The sequence below is a fragment of the Ambystoma mexicanum genome, chromosome 6p (assembly GCF_040938575.1).
Source record: "Ambystoma mexicanum isolate Mex_15411 chromosome 6p, UKY_AmexF1_1, whole genome shotgun sequence".
In the NCBI taxonomy this organism is placed as follows: Eukaryota; Metazoa; Chordata; class Amphibia; order Caudata; family Ambystomatidae; genus Ambystoma; species Ambystoma mexicanum.
This window is the reverse complement of record NC_090935.1, coordinates 1,356,723,334-1,356,746,876: the sequence shown is the minus strand read 5'-3', so window position 1 is coordinate 1,356,746,876 and position 23,543 is coordinate 1,356,723,334.

Below are 23,543 nucleotides of genomic sequence, written 5' to 3'. Positions count from 1 at the left end.
CCTGGAATAACAATACCCTGGGAGAAAGGACAAGCCAAAGAATATTTAACATTTATTTATTTTTTTTTTTATTTATTTATTCATAGGAGGAACAATGCTCTTTTGATCACAAAAGAGTGCACAATAGATAAATCAGTTTTAATGGAAAGCAAGGAGCTTCTTACAATGGGGTGAGTTTGAGGAACATGCTGGCCAGGTTGTGGAGGGGATTAAATGGAACAGTCAGTGGGGACAAAATATAAGTGGACATATATGGATTAAGGACAACGAACATTGCACAATTTTAAGTGCAGTTCAGCGGTATGTCCAGCTGTGCTTGGGATGTGACCATGATGGATGAAGTGCTAGAGTGGAGGCAGAGGAGTTGAGGGCAGGTTAGACGTGAGGGAAAGTTGTTAGCTAGCAGGTAGATAAAAAGGTATTTTAAGAGGTTAACTCGTAGTAAGGTGGTAGGCTTTTAGTTTGGTTTTGAACAAATCGACGTGGACTGTTTCTTGGATGTCGGGGGGGATAGAATTCCATGCAAGTGGAGGAAGAAGGGAAAAAGAGCGGTAGTGAGGGGAAGCACAACGAGGGCAAGGAGCCACAAAGGTTGTCAAGTAGGCAGAGCTGAGATTACAAGAAGGCTTGTAGAATTGGATAGAGGAAGATAGATACAGTGGTGCCTTACCATGGAGAGATATGTGAACCAGGAGAAGAAATTTTAATCCGGACCTGTTTTGCATTGTCAGCCACACAGCCTGGTGACGGTACAATGAAGTAGGTGTGAAAAGAGTTCAAAAAGAGTCCTGGTCGTGAAGTTAATGATCATGTCTAGAGGACTGGTGCCAGGGGCAGGGGAGAAAGAAATACAGTCACGCTGACCAACACAATCTGTGCTTTGTTGATATCGCACCCCTCGCACCCAAGGCCTCCAACCTCGTTTTGATCTATAATGTATCCTTCCCTTTACCTCATGTTAAAAAGGATGTATTGATGTGGAGGTCTTTGAGGTCCAAGTGTTTTATTGTTTGGGCTGTGACTCACTATCAGAGAATGCAGGGGTCTGTGGATCGGGTTAGTGGTGTATGCCATAGCTCTGGGTAGGCGGGGTGGGTTAGATGTCTGCTGGTAGTTTGGCTGTGATGAATGGACACTGCAAAGAGCCTGCTGTTGTCTCACAGCCTTTCAGGGCACATTTCTCTCAGTGATACTAAATAATTGCAACAGTGAAGGGACAATGGGAAGCTTTTGTGAGAACTGACCATGCAGGCTCATTCCGGGTCTGGGCCTAGTCGAGTTCTTCCATGAGCTAAAGTTGTGCCACGCGGTCATGCAAGACTATGCATCTACCCTAATTACAAACTGGCGTCCTTTTTATACGCACACTGGATCTATGCATCTATCCTACCGTCTATGTTATATCGGTGCTGAGTTTCAAAGCACAGTCCCCTTTCCTGTAGCACATTACATGGCTTCGAACAGGATTTGCCTCCGTTTACAGCACACAGGGGGTGGGATAGACTCATCTCCATCACAACATTCCCCCTCTTTTGTTATTTCTACAGTAACTAATTCTTCCCCATATTTATGCTCATTTTCTCTTCTCACTGCATCCTCATAGGGGGGGTCTTCCCTTTATCAGCATCCTGGCCCTACACACATGTCTTAGGCTTTCTTCTGCTCGCGCATACTCCTCGGATGTACACATCATATAAATGCAGCCCCATCCCCGGCTAGGTCAACCCACACTTCCTTATAATATTCAGGATCAGGAGGAGGGACAATGGTAGTGGGGTACAACTTGTCAACTACATCTCCGTAGGGGATAGGGACCAGTAGAGGAAATGGTATGATTGGTCCGCACTTCTACTTCCTTTGTATCACAAGGTACTTTTGGAGCGCCAATAGAGACCATCATCGTTGCGCTATTAGGCATTGCTCTGGCACAACACTGAGACCCAACTGACACGTGCAAAAGATGACCAAAACTAACACACTGATGGGCACCAACATTTTCACAATGTTCCAAGCCAGAATGGGGCTAAACCCAAGTGAAAACCAATCTTCTTCTTGGACGCTGCTTACTTTTTCATCTTCCCCTCTAGATCATGCATTGCAGCAATAACGTGTGACAATGTCCCATTCTCAGCATCTTCAGAAGGTTCAAATGTGCAACATGAACTCCCGATCTTTTTGCAAACACTGCCTTCGATTGCTGTCAGCAGATCGAGCACGTAGTGGTTCTGCATCGTCATCAACCTGAGGGCACGCAGATTGACTCTTATAATGTTGATCCCTTGCTCAGCGTTATTAGCCAACTGATCAACTCCCAAAGCACGATTTGAAGCTATTTGGCATTGGCTCATGCTTGCACACTGGGTAGTAGTAAGGATGCGAAAAATATCTCTGCTAAAGTGAACAACTTGTAAGCATCAGGTATTTTTGCGAGCAATTCTGATGAGTCTTTTGATAGGTAATTCAATGCTCTCTTTCTCCTTCGCTGTTGGTCATACGGTTCTTTCTCAGGGACGATGTGAAAGTCTGGTGGCAGCGGCGTGTGCTGTGCTGCGATGATTGGCGGCACTGTGGGTGCATCGTCAGGCAGTGGCCCCCCTTTCAGGTGTTCTCCTGAGACTACTAACAGGTCATAGTGTAGCATAGCTAGTGAACGAACAATAGCCCCTCCAGGAGGGTGGGAGGTGCAAGTACGCCTGTTGGCCACACACCCAGTAGTAGTCAATCAGCATGGCATGTCCCTTTATGAGGTCTGGAATCAGCACTGTCCTGTTACACCGTTTGTTTGAGACGACAGAGATAGTTCCTTCACTGAAGAAGCACAGTTCGTAAGTCTTTTCTTGGTGCACTTTCAACGGCTTCTCTATGACTGCAATCCATGTCAGCTTTGTGATGTGCTCTGTCCATATTTGTGCGCATATCTGTTCCGCGATTGCCACAGTTTTTTGCGGAACCCACAAAAATCCTTCAGCTTTAAAAGGTGAGGGTTGGGGGGCGTGGCTTGGAGCGCCATCGATGTGGTCACTCCTCTGAGGCCGCCCGTGGGATGTCCGCCGCCGCCGTCGAATTCTGGCGGTTCTAGGCGGGGTTTCGTGTCGCTAATGCCATCTACAGCGACCGGAACCGACATGGCATAACCCGGCTAAACATCGTCTTCGACCGTGGCGGCGTTCTACTAGAAATTTGAAGCTGAACTTCTCTCCCGTACCCGACGGACGAAACTAAAATGGCCGCCATACCGGGGCTCAGCAGCACGCTCCGCACCTGTCGGTAGCGGGACCTTGGGAGGCAGAAGAACCGGAGAGGGGGAGCGGTACCTAATATAGAATCCCCTGATTTCGGTTGGGCAGCCTGGATTCCTCCTGGGTTGCTACCGAGAGCAGGTCTCCACTCCACTCCTCTCCCTACTTTGCAAGTCGGGACCACTGCGGCCATCTTGGATCAGCCCTACCGAAGTCCTTCTCCCCGTTCCACCCTTCCTGGGGCGCCCCTGCCCACCCACCTACACCGGACCCGGAGCGGAGGCCAGGGTGACGGAGTCCTCAAGCTGCCACCTCCCACCGCCTTGCCGCTAGCCTCCCGACTGGAACTGTTTGGCGTGAGCAACATGTCGAGACAAACAAAAGTGAGCAAAGGCACGGATATCTCCGCCATGTTCACGGCTACAGAGAAACCCAAGAAACAGGAACCTCCCAAACTGACCCCACAGAAGCAGCAAGAGGACAGGGGCGAGCTTGCCACTAAAGGAGACCTAATAGCCTTCATGGCGGACATCAAATCTGAGTTCCGCGCTTGCCTCTCAGAACTCGCCACCAAAGTTGACCAAACAGATCAGAGAGTCACAGAACTCGAGCAGAGGTTTGGAGAGATCGAAGATCATGCCCAGGAGCACACCACCGCTCTGGGGGAAATGCAAAAATCGATCGATTCCCTGCATCGCAAATGCGAGATTATGGAATTTAAACAGGAAGATCTCGAAAATAGGGCCCGGCGCAATAATCTCCGCATCCGGGGCATCCCATCCTCCGTCCCTGATAACAAGCTAGCGGACTACGTGGCTAATTTCTTTGAGGCTCTACTTCCAGATCTGGACAAATCTCGGCTCATATTGGACCGCACCCACAGGCTTCGCCAGCGCCGCGGGACAGATTCGGACCCCCTTTCAGACGTGATCACTAGGGTCCACTTCTTTACAACGAAAGAAGCGATATCAGCGATCAGCCGCCAAGATGAAGAGATCACTTTCCAGGGCACCCCTCTTCAAATTTACCAGGACCTTTCGGCACTCACGCTCCAGAAAAGAAGAGCACTTCGGCCTCTGACATTATTCCTCCAGGAGCAACAGATACGTTACAGATGGCTGTTCCCGACAGCTCTTCAATTCACATATAATGGCACCCTACACCGAATCAGCCACCTGGAAGACGCGGAGAAAATCTTGCATTCGACCGCTCCCCGGGACCCTCCCACGCCACTCTTAGAGGGGACTGAGAACCCTGGTCCGCCTCCCTCCCCAAAAGCTAAACGCACGCCTTGGTCGTCGATACAACGAAACAACAAGAAGTGATGAACGTGGACGCCTCCACGGTCCCAGGCTCCGTTAACGAGCTAGCCGGGACACAGATATGCTCGTCTGAATTAGAACCCGATACCTACTTGCCAACCTCCTTTAAGTACACGACGACGGCGGGGCATTCCCATGGCTCATACCCACCCCAAGGATACTTTCCATCTTCTGTTCCTTGGGAACCCACAGTATGGGACAATTGGCCCTGTATGGACAATTGGCCCCGTAACGACAAAGTCGGTCTACCGCCCTGTTAAAGTTGCGATCCCCCGTTGGGATTTCGCGTTAAAACCTCAAGTGCAGAATGATTTTGTGAGTGCTTCCATCAGTCATGGCAGTTGAGCCTCCACCCCAGGTCCCCCCCCCCCTAACGCAGGGAACGGAGAGTGAGCCTTCAGAGGACTTTCAGTCGCTTCGGATCCTCTCCCTGAATGTTAATGGCTTGAATTTTCCCAACAAGCGAAAGGCAATTCTATTAAAACTCCGCGACGAGGAGGCCGCGATCGCCATGCTTCAAGAGACCCATCTGTTGCCTGCTGATGTATCCCGCCTTCGGTCTCGGCTATTTCCGCTTCAATTCTTTGCCTCCGGCACAAGCAAAAAAGGAGGCACGGCGATTCTCTTCAGGAAAGACTTGAACCCACAGATTCTGGAAACAAAGACATGCCCAGAAGGCCGATTTATAGCGATCAAATGTCTCCTGATGGGAGACTTGTACACCCTCGTTTCAGTATACGTCCCCAACTCTGGACAATCACATTTTTATGACGCCTTGGGCACATCGCTCGCTAACTTCGTGGAGGGCCAAACGATCGTCGGTGGGGACTTCAACGGGGTCCCTGACCCCACTAAAGACCGATCACACCCCCCGACCCCAGGCGACTTCGCCCAAGCACTCAGCCTCCTTCGTCTCTTTAGGACCCTGGAGATAATAGACTCATGGCGGGTGTTTCACCCTGATGATAAGGACTTCTCCTTTTACTCGTATGTCCACCGCACCTTCTCAAGGATTGACCTATTCCTGATTTCACCTCACACGTTCCCTTCAGTTAAGAAGGTCACTATCGGCACAAGAGCGATCTCCGACCACGCCCCAGTGCTCCTGGAACTTCGGGTTCAGAACCCTGACCCCACCAACCCGCGCAAATGGATGCTATACGACCCAATCCTCAACGACATGGCCACCAGAGACAAGATCGCAACGGAAATAAAGAACTTCTTTGTGGAAAACCCGGCCTCAGACACCTCATTAGCAAACAACTGGGACGCCATGAAGGCAGTAATCAGGGGCTCCCTGATAGCCCAGGGTGCGGCCTACTATCGAGATAGACGACGAACCCGGACGGCCCTGGAGCTTGAATTGAGAGAGGCCGAGGCACTCCACAAGGAGAAAGGCTGGTCCCCCAGAACACAACGGGCCATTCGCACGGCAAGGAAAAGACTGGAAGCCCATTACGCGGAACAAACCACCCAACTAATGGCGAAGGTCAAACAGTCGTATTATGCGAAGGGCAACAAAGCGAACAGGTTCCTGGTGGCCAAATTAGCCAAGCAGAGACGCAGCATCGCGATCATGGGCCTGCGAGACACCAACGGGGTCATACTATACTCAGAACCCGAGAAGCAACGCCTCGCGATTGAGCACTTGGCCCAAATCGTGAAGGCAACCCCACGAAACCCAGCACAACAGAAGGAATACCTTCGGCGGGCAGAGGTGCCCCAGCTCTCCGACGCAATGAGAGATGAACTGGAGGAACCCATCACGGGGGAGGAAATTGAGGATGCCATCAAATCTCTCAAAACACGGGCCCCTGGCCCGGATGGCTTCTCAACCAGGTTCTACAAGCTATTCAGGTCGCAACTGACCCCCCATCTCACCACCCTATTCAACTCCTTCAGGGAAACGGGGGCGGTGACCCCATCGATGCAGGAATCGACCACCATCCTTCTGCCCAAACCTGGAAAAGACCCAAGAAGCATAACTTCTTATAGACCCATCGCACTCTTGAACATAGATGCGAACATTTACTCGAAAATTTTGGCGACCCGCTTGAATCGCATCCTGCCGAACATCATTCATCCAGACCAGGCTGGGTTTATCCGGCACCGGACCGCAGGCGATAATATCCGGAGAACCCTGAACCTGGTGGACCTCGCCTCCCGGAACTCCCAAAAACTAATCCTGGTGGCCCTTGATGCAGCTAAGGCGTTTGATAGGGTGGATTGGACGTTTATGGGACACACTTTAGGGGCCTTCGGCTTCGGACCGGCGTTCCAAACGATGGTGCTGGCCAACTATGATCGACCTACGACAAGCCTGAGGATCAACGGCCACTTCTCGGCTCCAATCCCCTTGTCATGCGGGACTCGACAGGGCTGTCCGCTGTCGCCCTTACTTTTTGCACTCACCATGGAGCCCTTCGCACAAAAAATTAGGCGGAATGACCAAATCAAGGGCATAACAAGCGGCCCTTCACATCATAAACTTGCCCTATATGCGGATGACATTTTACTTACGATCTCGGAGGCCCCCTCATCGCTTGAACATGCGATTCGCGAAATCACCAGCTATGGCGAAGTCTCGGGCCTCACCATAAACTTCGATAAATCTTCCGCCTTGGGCATTGGCCTCACCCCAGCAGAGCGAGAACCGCTGACTAGGATGTGCCCAATATTATGGGAAAGGAGCGTCATCCCCTATTTGGGGGTTTACATTCCGGCTGATCCAAAAGAGACGTACAAATCCAATTTTCCCCGATTTCTCAAGGAACTGGAGGGCAACTTGAAGCGATGGGGGACCCAGGAGATTTCGCTGCTTGGACGCATCACGGCATGCAAGATGAACCTTCTCCCGAGATTTTTGTACATATGCGCCTCACTGCCAGTGGCAATCCCCACGCCGATTCTCTGAGGGATCCAGAGGAAAATGCTGAACTTTATCTGGAAAGGTAAGAAAGCGAGAATCCCTCTCAGAACTATGTTGGGGAGTCCCAAACTGGGGGCACTGGGGGTTCCAGACCTTCAGGCCTACAGAGTGGCAGCCCAACTGGCCCGGGTCCAGGCCTGGCAAAATACGACAGACCGCCCGAGATGGGTGGAGCTGGAACAGTCGCGGACCCCCCTGCCTCTGCGATTTCTGCCACACATCCCGCCCCCCCTCAGGTCCCATGGGGGAGAGCTCCTGCTGTCGACCAAACACACCCTTAGCACTTGGGACTGGGCGCTAAAACGAAAGGGAGTGCCAAGAGGACTGAGCCCACACTCCCCGGTCTTTCTCAACCCAATGTTCGCACCGGGCATGCATCCCCGCAATTTCCAAAATTGGACTAAAGGTGGGCTAGAAACCATAGACCAGCTGTATACAGGGGAGAAACCGCTCACTTTCGCCCAATGTAAGGAGAAGTTCCAACTTCGGGAACGTGACAGATTTACTTACATCCAACTACGCCACTGGTGCTCACACCCCCAAACCTTGCAAGCAGCGACCCGTCCTCCCACTGCCCTGGAACTCACCCTAGGAGACCTTCCGACTCGCGGCAGCGTATCCACCCTCTACAGACTCTTCTTAAGCGACTTCCTAACCACAAGAACCCGATGTATGGCCCAATGGGAAGCGGACCTGGGACACCCGATAGAGGATCAAACCTAGGTGGACATATGGACCCGAACACATACCGCATCCACCTGCATCACCAACAGAGAATGCGCATACAAAATCATGCTGCGATGGTACTATTCGCCTCTCAGACTCCACCATATGAACCCCCAGATAGACCACGCTTGCTGGAGAGGATGCGGCCTCCCTGGCTCTTTCTTCCATATGTGGTGGGACTGCCCGAAGATCCGACCATTCTGGAAAGCTTGTCTAGAGTCTATTTCGCTGATTACCGGAACAATGATTCCCTCGAAACCGGAACCGATCCTGTTAGGAGCTCCAATTCCCGGGATCTACCCGCGCTCCGGACCCAGAGCGAAACTATTGACTCACTGCCTACTGGCAGGGAAAACGGTGGTGGCCCGAACCTGGAAATCCCCGGAAGGCCCCCACATTGCCCAATGGTGGACCAAAGTATGGGACATTTTGATAGCGGAGAAGGTAACGGCAGCACGAGCGGGGATGCTACACCGCTTTCAGAACATCTGGGCCCCAGTCCTGGAATTCGACCAGCGCTTCCCCGCCCTGACCTATAGGCCCGCCAGAGCCCTCTGGATCTTGACGAACCAGGCGAGCCCGGAGGAAGACTCATGACCGCTGAGGCTCCAGCCGGACCGCCCGGGCGGGAGGAGCCCGCTCGCAGAGCCTGTGGGACTGATAACCCAGGGAGGAGGATAGAGAGAGAAGACACAGGGGGGGTCTAGGGACTGGGGGTCAACTTGCTGAGATAACCCTTGCATACAATGTCTGTATTTATCATTCTGCCTTGATTTAAAATAAACAAAGTTAAAAAGGTGAGGGTTGTTTCCAGCTATAATTAGTACTTCTTGTGGTACTAGAACCTTGGGTGACACAGATGCATGTGGTATTAAGGAGCACACATAGCAACTGCTATTAGTTGTTTGCCTTCCCTCTCCAACTGTTGGAGAGCTCGGGATGATGGATATCTTGAACCGCATCCAGAAATAGGCCCTGGAATGCGTCATATATAGATTTACGTCCTTGCCTCTTTGTTCTGTTATGGTGTGATATGTGTTTTTACACAAAGGATTTTTGATATTTGGAAGTAATACTTCAAACATTTTACTTTACGGACAGTCATGCAGGTATTACTGTCATTTGGGGGGGTCATATTATACATATCTGTGGTTTTGTTTTCTTGTCCAGTTAAATTAGAGGATGTGCTTTCATTTATGCTTTCATTCAGGTTCAGGCTTGCTGTCAATTCAGTTAAGTTGAAGGGTGTACTTTCGTTTAAATTCCAGTTCCCCGTGTTCCTCCCCCCTTCTTTTAGATGGCCTGCCCAGATAAAAGATGTTCCCCAATATATTCCCAATAAAAACATGAGAACCGTAAACAAAATGGCTGTAAAATGGAGGCCACACTGATAAGAATACAGTCTAGTGCTACTGATTATATTTCCATTGCTAGGTAATGAACAATTTGACGTCGAAGTCTTCCTTTTTCCAACACCTTTAGTGGAAACAAGAATGGGCAACGATGGTTGTGCGGGTGCTGGGTCAGCCGGCGGGGCTGTCACATTTTGTGCATCATCTGGGTGCAGCGGTGCCATCTGTCGTGACACGAACTTGATCGCACGTGTTAGGCGTGTCAAATATTGTTTGAATTCCTCCCCCAGAATTGTAGCAGCTCTATGGGCATCTGATGCCCTCCTCACCGGGGAGACAGGTGTTTGCCTATGTCTGCCAGTTACTATTTCATGGGGGGAGAGTTGGTGGTCCTTGCTGGGCTGGGTGCATAAATTGAACAGAGCCAGGGGTAGGCAGTATACCCAGTTGTTTTTCAGGGTGTTCCATAGTTTAGACAGCCTGCTTTTGAGGAGGCCATTGATCCGTTCCACAAAACCCATTTGCTTGCGGGTGGTAAATTGAACACATGCAGTGTTTGATGCCCAATAGTGCTGTGATCTCTTTAAAAAGTTAATTGAAGAAATGGGCGCCATTGTCCGATCTTAGGACATCACATACCTGCCATCAGGGGAAAACCTCACATACGAGGAATTTTGCAGCACATTTGGCATCCTGGTGGGCATATCGACTGGCTTCAACCCACCTTGACAATGGACACACCACTACAATAAGTTATCAAGCCCCATTGCATCTCTCCCCCATATCTGCATAGTCAGTATGCAGCTCGTGGAATGCTCGTATGGGAAGGCAGGGTGCCTCACAATGTTCTGAGTATCATCCCTGTACTAAACACTTGGCATGTGGTGCATTGAATGACCATCGTTGAGAGGTGTTCCTAGAGTTTAGGTATAAATCGTTCTTCCTGAATGTCTGCCGCAATGTGTTGTTTGGAGCTGTGATAAGAGTAGTGCAACTGCTCTAACGCTGTGCGTAATAATTCCACGGGCATTACTACTTTCCCAGTGCATTGTTGCCTCCATGGGAGGTCAGTCGGAGACTGTACACACCCATGTTTGAGCCACATTTCTTGCTCTTCCTGTTGGGCCGGGCTGGTCATGGGTCTGTCTCTGGCCTTGTTACCACGGCTGTGATGACATATTCAGCTTGCGTGGGCACTGGGAGATATGCTGCATTGGGAGATTGGGGGAACTGTAGGTGCATCGAGATTTTGTCAGTGTTGTTGGTGTGTGCTGCGCATTTAACGACCACCACTGCAGTTGGAAATTAATGTATTAAGCAGGGTGGCACGTTGCACTGGTGAGCCGTCTGCCCTCATGAGGACCCTCCTTCTCCAGCGTGAAAGACCTGCATGCACCGTAGTGGTGACATCTGCAGAGTCTTAGTAAATGGTGGCATAACACCCCTTCGATACCTGAAGGGCCTCAATAAGGGAAACAGGTTCTGCTGCTTGGTTTGAGTAATGCATGGGCAACATTTTCATTACTAGTGCCTCATAGTCGTCCCCCTCTAGGCGCACCACTGCTGCTCCAACATGCCTCTGTCCCGTGTCCTGGTCAATTGTCGCTGACCTATCAACAAAAAGCACCTCTCCTTCCCCTAAAAGGGCTGTCTTCGGATTTGGGCATATCGTCTTCCTCACGCACATAAATTGCACAGTCATGAAAATCTTCGTCAGTTCATGATTCTGTGGAAAAAGGTGGCCGGAATCACAGTTTTACACCTTAAAACATGAATATAAGTGCTTGAGAGAATTATCTCATATGCTGATGCTCGCTGGGTGGTGAAGGTGGATTTTGAACAGTCTATGATGGCAAACACTGAGTGTTCCACATACAAGGTTACTGAGCACCCCATCAAAAATTGGGGAACTTTTTTCAATTGTGAAGGCTGCAGCAGCGAGAGCTTGTTCGCATGTGAACTCCCCTTGCATGACAGTTTCTAGTGTGCCGCTGTAGTAGTCCAGTGGCTTATGGCCCATAGTGCTTTTTTGTGTCAGTACCTTTGTCATGAGTGTTCCATTCGAGTGTGAGAATATGGACAATTCCTGTGTGTAATCTGGGGGGGCAAGGACAGGGGCTGTTGAGATCACTTCTTTTAGATCATTGAAACTCTTAATCAAGGCTACAGTCCATTCATACAGTCCATTCAATCTTGCTATTCTCTTTTTGTGCTTCCTTAAGGCCCTTTAAGATTGGCCTTGTGGATGCAGCATAGTCAAGAATCCACGCCCTGCAGTAGTTGCATAACCCCAATTTCTGCTTGTCCTACACTGCAAGTGGCTTGGGAATGGCACACACTGTTGCTGCCCTGTCTGGGATTATTCTTTTCCCGTCTGCAGAGATAAGCTGCCTCAGCTAGAGTACTTCCTGTTGGCAGTCCTGGAGCTTTGCCTTGTCTACCTTGTACCCCTTACGTGCTAACAGTTGCAATAGTGCAAAGGAGTCTCTGCTGCAGTTCTGCTCACTGTCACTGAATTCCAGTGAATCATCTACGTACTGAATTATTGTGCTGGGTACCTGGATGTTACCTGTGTCTTCATGCAGTATCCTATTGAATATGCTGGGGCTTTTGCAGTACCCTTGGGGAAAACGAGTGTGTTCATAGCGCTTTCCACCAAGGGTAAATGCTGTGAGGTACTGTGAGTCTAGGTGTAGGGGTACCAAAAAGAAGGCTCTCTACAAATCGACCACTGTAAAATAGGTTGCTTCTTTGGGGATACTGCACAAAATGGATGCCTGGTTGGGAACAAGCAGATACTCTTTCTGCACTACGTCATTGAGGGGGGCGAAGATCCTGGATCCTCCTCCAACTGCCCCCTGATGCCTTTTTAGTAGGCTATATCGCCGTGTTGTATGGTGAGGTGGAGGGACTTTGATCCCTTGGTGCATTAAGTCCTGTATCGTCTCCCTGATCCATCATGTGGGTTGCTTGTCCATAGGTGTGTGGGAACTTGTTGTAAGTCTGCCTGGCCGAATGGGGATGGAGCGACAACAGCCATGAGGGGCCTCTGGACTCTTCGGTACTGTACCATGATCTCACAGGGTATGCACATTTCGAGTATGATTTCCCAGTCATTGTTATATATATATATATACATATATATATATATTTGACATTTACATAGAGCACAAAGCCCAGAGGCATCTAGGCGCTTTTCACTTAAGAATTTGGTTACAGATAAGTGCTTGAGATAACAATTTACAAAGCTTACAAGTCTGGCATACATCCTGGGTGCATACAGTCTACGGAAAGCTATCCTCTTGTGGCGGGGAGCTACATCTAAGTTACATACATAGGACATGATGGGTAGTGGCATATACATTCTAGGATAAATCTCACCTCTTGTTGCGGGGAGCTACATCTAAGTTGCATACATAGGACATGATGGGTAGTGGCATATACAATCTAGGAAAACACACCTCTTGTTACAGGGAGCTACATCTAAATTACATACATAGGACATGATAGGTAGTGGAGAGTACAATCTAGGAAAAACTTGCCTCTTGTGGCGAGGAACTACATCTAAATTACATACATATGATATAATAGGTAGTGGATTGTACAATCTAGGAGAACTCTTCTCTTGTAGCCGTCCTCAGAAGGTTCTGCATCAGTCAATTCTTTAAGGGGCACAGTAAGATCGATGAATAAGACGGTGCACCACTGGCATCTGTGGGGGTCAGTAGCCAGAACTACAATTCTTTTGGCTGACACCAGCAAACCCTCTAGATCCAGAGAAAGTATTGTGCCTGCAACTAGTTCCGGGTACACCACAGGCCGATAAATGAAATCAGTGGGTACTGACCAGCAAGTTCTGGTAATCTGGGGAACTGCTTGTGCGAGCACTGTAATGCCGTAAATGAACATGTCGGGGTTGACAGGAATGCATTTTACCACTACATCACGTGCCATGGCATGTATTATGAGCATTGCCCTCATTGAACACATTCCAGGTGTGGCGCAGACGATACCGTTGTCTGTGAATGAGATTGTGATGTTCAGCTTGCATAGCAGATCCCTACCGAACAAGTTGACAGGAGAGCTCTCAGAGTACAAGAGGGGGGCCTTTACAACTTTCCTCCCACTTTTACATCCAAGTCTTTTGTGTATGGAACCATTAAAACAGCCCCAAAGAAACCCTGCATGTCAAATGTTTATCCTGATAGTGGGAAGTCACCTTCACTGATGCACAACTTCTCGGCTTCTGAGTCCACCATAAAGATGAATTGTTTGTTCCCTTTCTCTGCCCCACCAACAGTTCCTCTTCTGGATTAAGGGTCCTGACAGGACTGGACATGTAAGTGTTCTCTGTGGGCTGTCCTACTTAGGGTATGTGTCTGTGCCAGGGAACGAGAAAGGGTTTCCCCCTACTATGGTAGCACCTTGGAATGGGGCCACTGTGCCATTAGGTGCACTGCCGAGGGCATTCCTGTTCTTTGCTTGCTGCTTGTTAGTGCAGTGGTGATAATGCTGGACTGTTTGCTGTGGGTGTTTTGGGTGGCAGGGCCTGGGACCCTGCAGAGGTAGCTGTGTGTAAGCTTGATGGATCACATAGGGTACCAAAGTCATTCAGGGAGGTGGCCCTTGCGATTCCCTTGGTTTAAGGTTCCATAGTTCTGCTGATTGTAGTTATACCCCACATTATGTCTACTCCAGCATTCTCTGGAGAAGTGCCCCCAACTCCCGCATGTCCAGCACTGCCCTGCTCCCCCTTGTGGCCTCGGTGCCACAAATCCACCCCCCTAGACCCTCTGAACCCACCCGCCCTCGTTGATGTCCAACTTGCAACTGTGGTCCCGAAAATTGTTGGCTGCCGCCCTACTGTCCTTTTCCTCCTTCATAAAATAGAAAAGTGCGGTAGATTGGTCCCAGACATTGCCAGTTTCTGGCCTCCACATCTCCTGGACCCTGGGAATGAACTGAGCAGTGTCTTCATCATCCCCCATAGTACACTGCACGATGGATTGTAAATCTGGAGTATCTGGGAACGCCCACCTACAAGCATCCCACATTCTGGCCCTAACCTTGTTGAATGAGGGTCCATCATGGGCATCATTGCGCAACGTTACTCCTGGGTATCCCTCTTTCACCCATACATTTTCAGCTTGGTACCCAACTGTGGCCACTAATACGCTTTTAATATCTTCTATTGCTAAAGGCACCCCTGCTGTGTTCTTTTCAAAAGCACATATCCACTTCCCCGCCCCCGCCGTGAGTGGGGAGTGCTTTAAGGATGTTATTATTGTCCATCTGTGCCCAGGGTACATAGTGAGGCCTCCCTGCTCCCTTGTGTATTAGTGGCATTTGCATTGTCATGTTGCCTTTTCTGCCTTTAGTCACACTGCCTTTTTCCTTGCTAGTGCTGTCCTGCCAAATCTCTCCCTCAATCTTCCATCCCACAAGCTTTCTAACCTCGGTGTTCACTCGGGCGATTGATCTGCATTCCCCTCCCCATCATCATCAGTATCATCAAATTCACTCCAGTCTTCTTCATCTCCTCTTCGTGACCCTACATTCTCATAGCCCAAGCTGTCTGTCTCTCCGTCATGCTCTTGGTGAATGGTTCTTATGGGTGCGCTGTCTATTCTGAATAAGAAATCTCCCAACTTCCACTCATCCCCCACTGGTTGTACTGGTGTCCCCATGGGTAGCACCGGTGTATCTGTCTTTGTTATATCACATGCTGCTCTTAGCCTGGCTTACTCTGCCCATGTCAATTCCAGTGCTCTTTCTAGGTCTCTTGTGGCCACCCCAGTGTGGGTAGTCACCTCTGGCGGTGAGACATACGGGGGAGGTGGGGCTGTGGCTGGTGCTGCTACCATTGTGCCAGCTGATACACATGTTGGATTAGTGTACGCTTCTGCTGGGCGAGTTGCTAGAGTATACATTCCTTTTTTCCCCTCCATTTTCTTCCCATTTTCCCCTGCGCCTGTCTCTTTACTACGCCCCTTCCGCCTTTGGATCCTCTGTTCCTTCAAACATTTTGCAGAGGTTCAAGTCTTCAATTCTATTCTGCTACGGTGTCCCCTTATATTTTGCTGTTTAGAAGGTAGACATGTGTTCCAATACGCTTCTGTCAAAAGAGACCTGATCATAGGAGGAACAATCCTCTTTTGATCACAAAAGAGTGCACAATAGATAAATCAGTTTTAATGGAAAGCAAGGAGCTTCTTACAATGGGGTGAGTTTGAGGAACATGCTGGCCAGGTTGTGGAGGGGATTAAATGGAACAGTCAGTGGGGACAAAATATAAGTGGACATATATGGATTAAGGACAACGAACATTGCACAATTTTAAGTGCAGTTCAGCGGTATGTCCAGCTGTGCTTGGGATGTGACCATGATGGATGAAGTGCTAGAGTGGAGGCAGAGGAGTTGAGGGCAGGTTAGACGTGAGGGAAAGTTGTTAGCTAGCAGGTAGATAAAAAGGTATTTTAAGAGGTTAACTCGTAGTAAGGTGGTAGGCTTTTAGTTTGGTTTTGAACAAATCGACGTGGACTGTTTCTTGGATGTCGGGGGGGATAGAATTCCATGCAAGTGGAGGAAGAAGGGAAAAAGAGCGGTAGTGAGGGGAAGCACAACGAGGGCAAGGAGCCACAAAGGTTGTCAAGTAGGCAGAGCTGAGATTACAAGAAGGCTTGTAGAATTGGATAGAGGAAGATAGATACAGTGGTGCCTTACCATGGAGAGATATGTGAACCAGGAGAAGACATTTTAATCCGGACCTGTTTTGCATTGTCAGCCACACAGCCTGGTGACGGTACAATGAAGTAGGTGTGAAAAGAGTTCAAAAAGAGTCCTGGTCGTGAAGTTAATGATCATGTCTAGAGGACTGGTGCCAGGGGCAGGGGAGAAAGAAATACAGTCACGCTGACCAACACAATCTGTGCTTTGTTGATATCGCACCCCTCGCACCCAAGGCCTCCAACCTCGTTTTGATCTATAATGTATCCTTCCCTTTACCTCATGTTAAAAAGGATGTATTGATGTGGAGGTCTTTGAGGTCCAAGTGTTTTATTGTTTGGGCTGTGACTCACTATCAGAGAATGCAGGGGTCTGTGGATCGGGTTAGTGGTGTATGCCATAGCTCTGGGTAGGCGGGGTGGGTTAGATGTCTGCTGGTAGTTTGGCTGTGATGAATGGACACTGCAAAGAGCCTGCTGTTGTCTCACAGCCTTTCAGGGCACATTTCTCTCAGTGATACTAAATAATTGCAACAGTGAAGGGACAATGGGAAGCTTTTGTGAGAACTGACCATGCAGGCTCATTCCGGGTCTGGGCCTAGTCGAGTTCTTCCATGGAGCTAAAGTTGTGCCACGCGGTCATGCAAGACTATGCATCTACCCTAATTACAAACTGGCGTCCTTTTTATACGCACACTGGATCTATGCATCTATCCTACCGTCTATGTTATATCGGTGCTGAGTTTCAAAGCACAGTCCCCTTTCCTGTAGCACATTACATGACTTCGAACAGGATTTGCCTCCGTTTACAGCACACAGGGGGTGGGATAGACTCATCTCCATCACAACATTCCCCCTCTTTTGTTATTTCTACAGTAACTAATTCTTCCCCATATTTATGCTCATTTTCTCTTCTCACTGCATCCTCATAGGGGGGGTCTTCCCTTTATCAGCATCCTGGCCCTACACACATGTCTTAGGCTTTCTTCTGCTCGCGCATACTCCTCGGATGTACACATCATATAAATGCAGCCCCATCCCCGGCTAGGTCAACCCACACTTCCTTATAATATTCAGGATCAGGAGGAGGGACAATGGCAGTGGGGTACAACTTGTCAACTACATCTCCGTAGGGGATAGGGACCAGAAGAGGAAATGGTATGATTGGTCCGCACTTCTACTTCCTTTGTATCACAAGGTACTTTTGGAGCGCCAATAGAGACCATCATCGTTGCGCTATTAGGCATTGCTCTGGCACAACACTGAGACCCAACTGACACGGGCAAAAGATGACCAAAACTAACACACTGATGGGCACCAACATTTTCACAATGTTCCAAGCCAGAATGGGGCTAAACGCAAGTGAAAACCAATCTTCTTCTTGGACGCAGCTTACTTTTTCATCTTCCCCTCTAGATCATGCATTGCAGCAATAACGTGTGACAATGTCCCATTCTCAGCATCTTCAGAAGGTACAAATGTGCAACATGAACTCCCGATCTTTTTGCAAACACTGCCTTCGATTGCTGTCAGCAGATCGAGCACGTAGTGGTTCTGCATCGTCATCAACCTGAGGGCACGCAGCTTGACTCTTATAATGTTGATCCCTTGCTCAGCGTTATTAGTCAACTGATCAACTCCCAAAGCACGATTTGAAGCTATTTGGCATTGGCTCGTGCTTGCACACTGGGTAGTAGTAAGGATGCGAAAAATATCTCTGCTAAAGTGAACAACTTGTAAGCATCAGGTATTTTTGCAAGCAATTCTGATGAGTCTTTTGATAGGTAATTCAATGCTCTCTTTCTCCTTCGCTGTTGGTCATACGGTTCTTTCTCAGGGACGATGTGAAAGTCTGGTGGCAGCGGCGTGTGCTGTGCTGCGATGATTGGCGGCACTGTGGGTGCATCGTCAGGCAGTGGCCCCCCTTTCAGGTGTTCTCCTGAGACTACTAACAGGTCACAGTGTAGCATAGCTAGCGAACGAACAATAGCCCCTCCAGGAGGGTGGGAGGTGCAAGTACGCCTGTTGGCCACACATCCAGTAGTAGTCAATCAGCACGGCATGTCCCTTTATGAGGTCTGGAATCAGCACTGTCCTGTTACACCGTTTGTTTGAGACGACAGAGATCGTTCCTTCACTGAAGAAGCACAGTTCGTAAGTCTTTTCTTGGTGCACTTTCAACGGCTTCTCTATGACTGCAATCCATGTCAGCTTTGTGATGTGCTCTGTCCATATTTGTGCGCATATCTGTTCCGCGATTGCCACAGTTTTTTGCGGAACCCACAAAAATCCTTCAGCTTTAAAAGGTGAGGGTTGTTTCCAGCTATAATTGGTACTTCTTGTGGTACTAGAACCTTGGGTGCCCCAGATGCATGTGGTATTAAGGAGCACACATAGCAACTGCTATTAGTTGTTTGCCTTCCCTCTCCAACTGTTGGAGAGCTCGGGATGATGTATATCTTCAACCGCATCCAGAACTAGGCCCTGGAATGCGTCATATATAGGTTTACGTCCTTGCCTCTTTGTTCTGTTATGGTGTGATATGTGTTTTTACACAAAGGATTTTTGATATTTGGAAGTAATACTTCAAACATTTTACTTTACGGACAGTCATGCAGGTATTACTGTCATTTGGGGGGGTCATATTATACATATCTGTGGTTTTGTTTTCTTGTCCATTTAAATTAGAGGATGTGCTTTCATTTATGCTTTCATTCAGGTTCAGGCTTGCTGTCAATTCAGTTAAGTTGAAGGGTGTACTTTCGTTTAAATTCCAGTTCCCCGTGTTCCTCCCCCCTTCTTTTAGATGGCCTGCCCAGATAAAAGATGTTCCCCAAAATATTCCCAATAAAAACATGAGAACCGTAAACAAAATGGCTGTAAAATGGAGGCCACACTGATAAGAATACAGTCTAGTGCTACTGATTATATTTCCATTGCTAGGTAATGAACAATTTGACGTCGAAGTCTTCCTTTTTCCAACACCTTTAGTGGAAACAAGAATGGGCAACGATGGTTGTGCGGGTGCTGGGTCAGCCGGCGGGGCTGTCACATTTTGTGCATCATCTGGGTGCAGCGGTGCCATCTGTTGTGACACGAACTTGATCGCACGTGTTAGGCGTGTCAAATATTGTTTGAATTCCTCCCCCAGAATTGTAGCAGCTCTATGGGCATCTGATGCCCTCCTCACCGGGGAGACAGGTGTTTGCCTGTGTCTGCCAGTTACTATTTCATGGGGGGAGAGTTGGTGGTCCTTGCTGGGCTGGGTGCATAAATTGAACAGAGCCAGGGGTAGGCAGTATACCCAGTTGTTTTTCAGGGTGTTCCATAGTTTAGACAGCCTGCTTTTGAGGAGGCCATTGATCCGTTCCACAAAACCCATTTGCTTGCGGGTGGTAAATTGAACACATGCAGTGTTTGATGCCCAATAGTGCTGTGATCTCTTTAAAAAGTTAATTGAAGAAATGGGCGCCATTGTCCGATCTTAGGACATCACATACCTGCCATCAGGGGAAAACCTCACGTACGAGGAATTTTGCAGCACATTTGGCATCCGGGTGGGCATATCGACTGGCTTCAACCCACCTTGACAATGGACACACCACTACAATAAGTTATCAAGCCCCATTGCATCTCTCCCCCATATCTGCATAGTCAGTATGCAGCTCGTGGAATGCTCGTATGGGAAGGCAGGGTGCCTCACAATGTTCTGAGTATCATCCCTGTACTAAACACTTGGCATGTGGTGCATTGAATGACCATCGTTGAGAGGTGTTCCTAGAGTTTAGGTATAAATCGTTCTTCCTGAATGTCTGCCGCAATGTGTTGTTTGGAGCTGTGATAAGAGTAGTGCAACTGCTCTAACGCTGTGCGTAATAATTCCACAGGCATTACTACTTTCCCAGTGCATTGTTGCCTCCATGGGAGGTCAGTCGGAGACTGTACACACCCATGTTTGAGCCACATTTCTTGCTCTTCCTGTTGGGCCGGGCTGGTCATGGGTCTGTCTCTGGCCTTGTTACCACGGCTGTGATGACATATTCAGCTTGCGTGGGTACTGGGAGATATGCTGCAATGGGAGATTGGGGGAACTGTAGGTGCATCGAGATTTTGTCAGTGTTGTTGGTGTGTGCTGCGCATTTAACGACCACCACTGCAGTTGAAAATTAATGTATTAAGCAGGGTGGCACGTTGCACTGGTGAGCCGTCTGCCCTCATGAGGACCCTCCTTCTCCAGCGTGAAAGACCTGCATGCACCGTAGTGGTGACATCTGCAGAGTCTTAGTAAATGGTGGCATAACACCCCTTCGATGCCTGAAGGGCCTCAATAAGGGAAACAGGTTCTGCTGCTTGGTTTGAGTAATGCATGGGCAACATTTTCATTACTAGTGCCTCATAGTCGTCCCCCTCTAGGCGCACCACTGCTGCTCCAACATGCCTCTGTCCCGTGTCCTGGTCAATTGTCGCTGACCTATCAACAAAAAGCACCTCTCCTTCCCCTAAAAGGGCTGTCTTCGGATTTGGGGATATCGTCTTCCTCACGCACATAAATTGCACAGTCATGAAAATCTTCGTCAGTTCATGATTCTGTGGAAAAAGGTGGCCGGAATCACAGTTTTACACCTTAAAACATGAATATAAGCGCTTGAGAGAATTATCTCATATGCTGATGCTCGCTGGGTGGTGAAGGTGGATTTTGAACAGTCTATGATGGCAAACACTGAGTGTTCCACATACAAGGTTACTGAGCACCCCATCAAAAATTGGGGAACTTTTTTCAATTGTGAAGGCTGCAGCAGCGAGAGCTTGTTCGCATGTGAACTCCCCTTGCATGACAGTTTCTAGTGTGCCGCTGTAGTAGTCCAGTGGCTTATGGCCCATAGTGCTTTTTTGTGTCAGTACCTTTGTCATGAGTGTTCCATTCGAGTGTGAGAATATGGAAAATTCCTGTGTGTAATCTGGGGGGGCAAGGACAGGGGCTGTTGAGATCACTTCTTTTAGATCATTGAAACTCTTAATCAAGGCTACAGTCCATTCAATCTTGCTATTCTCTTTTTGTGCTTCCTTAAGGCCCTTTAAGAATGGCCTTGTGGATGCAGCATAGTCAAGAATCCACGCCCTGCAGTAGTTGCATAACCCCAATTTCTGCTTGTCCTACACTGCAAGTGGCTTGGGAATGGCACACACTGTTGCTGCCCTGTCTGGGATTATTCTTTTCCCGTCTGCAGAGATAAGCTGCCTCAGCTAGAGTACTTCCTGTTGGCAGTCCTGGAGCTTTGCCTTGTCTACCTTGTACCCCTTACGTGCTAACAGTTGCAATAGTGCAAAGGAGTCTCTGCTGCAGTTCTGCTCACTGTCACTGAATTCCAGTGAATCATCTACGTACTGAATTATTGTGCTGGGTACCTGGTTGTTACCTGTGTCTTCATGCAGTATCCTATTGAATATGCTGGGGCTTTTGCAGTACCCTTGGGGAAAACGAGTGTGTTCATAGCGCTTTCCACCAAGGGTAAATGCTGTGAGGTACTGTGAGTCTAGGTGTAGGGGTACCGAAAAGAAGGCTCTCTACAAATCGACCACTGTAAAATAGGTTGCTTCTTTGGGGATACTGCACAAAATGGATGCCTGGTTGGGAACAAGCAGATACTCTTTCTGCACTACGTCATTGAGGGGGGCGAAGATCCTGGATCCTCCTCCAACTGCCCCCTGATGCCTTTTTAGTAGGCTATATCGCCGTGTTGTATGGTGAGGTGGAGGGACTTTGATCCATTGGTGCATTAAGTCCTGTATCGTCTCCCTGATCCATCATGTGGGTTGCTTGTCCATAGGTGTGTGGGAACTTGTAAGTCTGCCTGGCCGAATGGGGATGGAGCGACAACAGCCATGAGGGGCCTCTGGACTCTTCGGTACTGTACCATGATCTCACAGGGTATGCACATTTCGAGTATGATTTCCCAGTCATTGTTATATATATATATATATATATATATATATATATTTGACATTTACATAGAGCACAAAGCCCAGAGGCATCTAGGCGCTTTTAGCTTAAGAATTTGGTTACAGATAAGTGCTTGAGATAACAATTTACAAAGCTTACAAGTCTGGCATACATCCTGGGTGCATACAGTCTACGGAAAGCTATCCTCTTGTGGCGGGGAGCTACATCTAAGTTACATACATAGGACATGATGGGTAGTGGCATATACATTCTAGGATAAATCTCACCTCTTGTTGCGGGGAGCTACATCTAAGTTGCATACATAGGACATGATGGGTAGTGGCATATACAATCTAGGAAAACACACCTCTTGTTACAGGGAGCTACATCTAAATTACATACATAGGACATGATAGGTAGTGGAGAGTACAATCTAGGAAAAACTTGCCTCTTGTGGCGAGGAACTACATCTAAATTACATACATATGATATAATAGGTAGTGGATTGTACAATCTAGGAGAACTCTTCTCTTGTAGCCGTCCTCAGAAGGTTCTGCATCAGTCAATTCTTTAAGGGGCACAGTAAGATCGATGAATAAGACGGTGCACCACTGGCATCCGTGGGGGTCAGTACCCAGAACTACAATTCTTTTGGCTGACACCAGCAAACCCTCTAGATCCAGAGAAAGTATTGTGCCTGCAACTAGTTCCGGGTACACCACAGGCCGATAAATGAAATCAGTGGGTACTGACCAGCAAGTTCTGGTAATCTGGGGAACTGCTTGTGCGAGCACTGTAATGCCGTAAATGAACATGTCGGGGTTGACAGGAATGCATCTTACCACTACATCACGTGCCATGGCATGTATTATGAGCATTGCCCTCATTGAACACATTCCAGGTGTGGCGCAGACGATACCGTTGTCTGTGAATGAGATTGTGATGTTCAGCTTGCATAGCAGATCCCTACCGAACAAGTTGACAGGAGAGCTCTCAGAGTACAAGAGGGGGGCCTTTACAACTTTCCTCCCACTTTTACATCCAAGTCTTTTGTGTATGGAACCATTAAAACAGCCCCAAAGAAACCCTGCATGTCAAATGTTTATCCTGATAGTGGGAAGTCACCTTCACTGATGCACAACTTCTCGGCTTCTGAGTCCACCATAAAGATGAATTGTTTGTTCCCTTTCTCTGCCCCACCAACAGTTCCTCTTCTGGATTAAGGGTCCTTGACAGGACTGGACATGCAAGTGTTCTCTGTGGGCTGTCCTACTTAGGGTATGTGTCTGTGCCAGGGAACGAGAAAGGG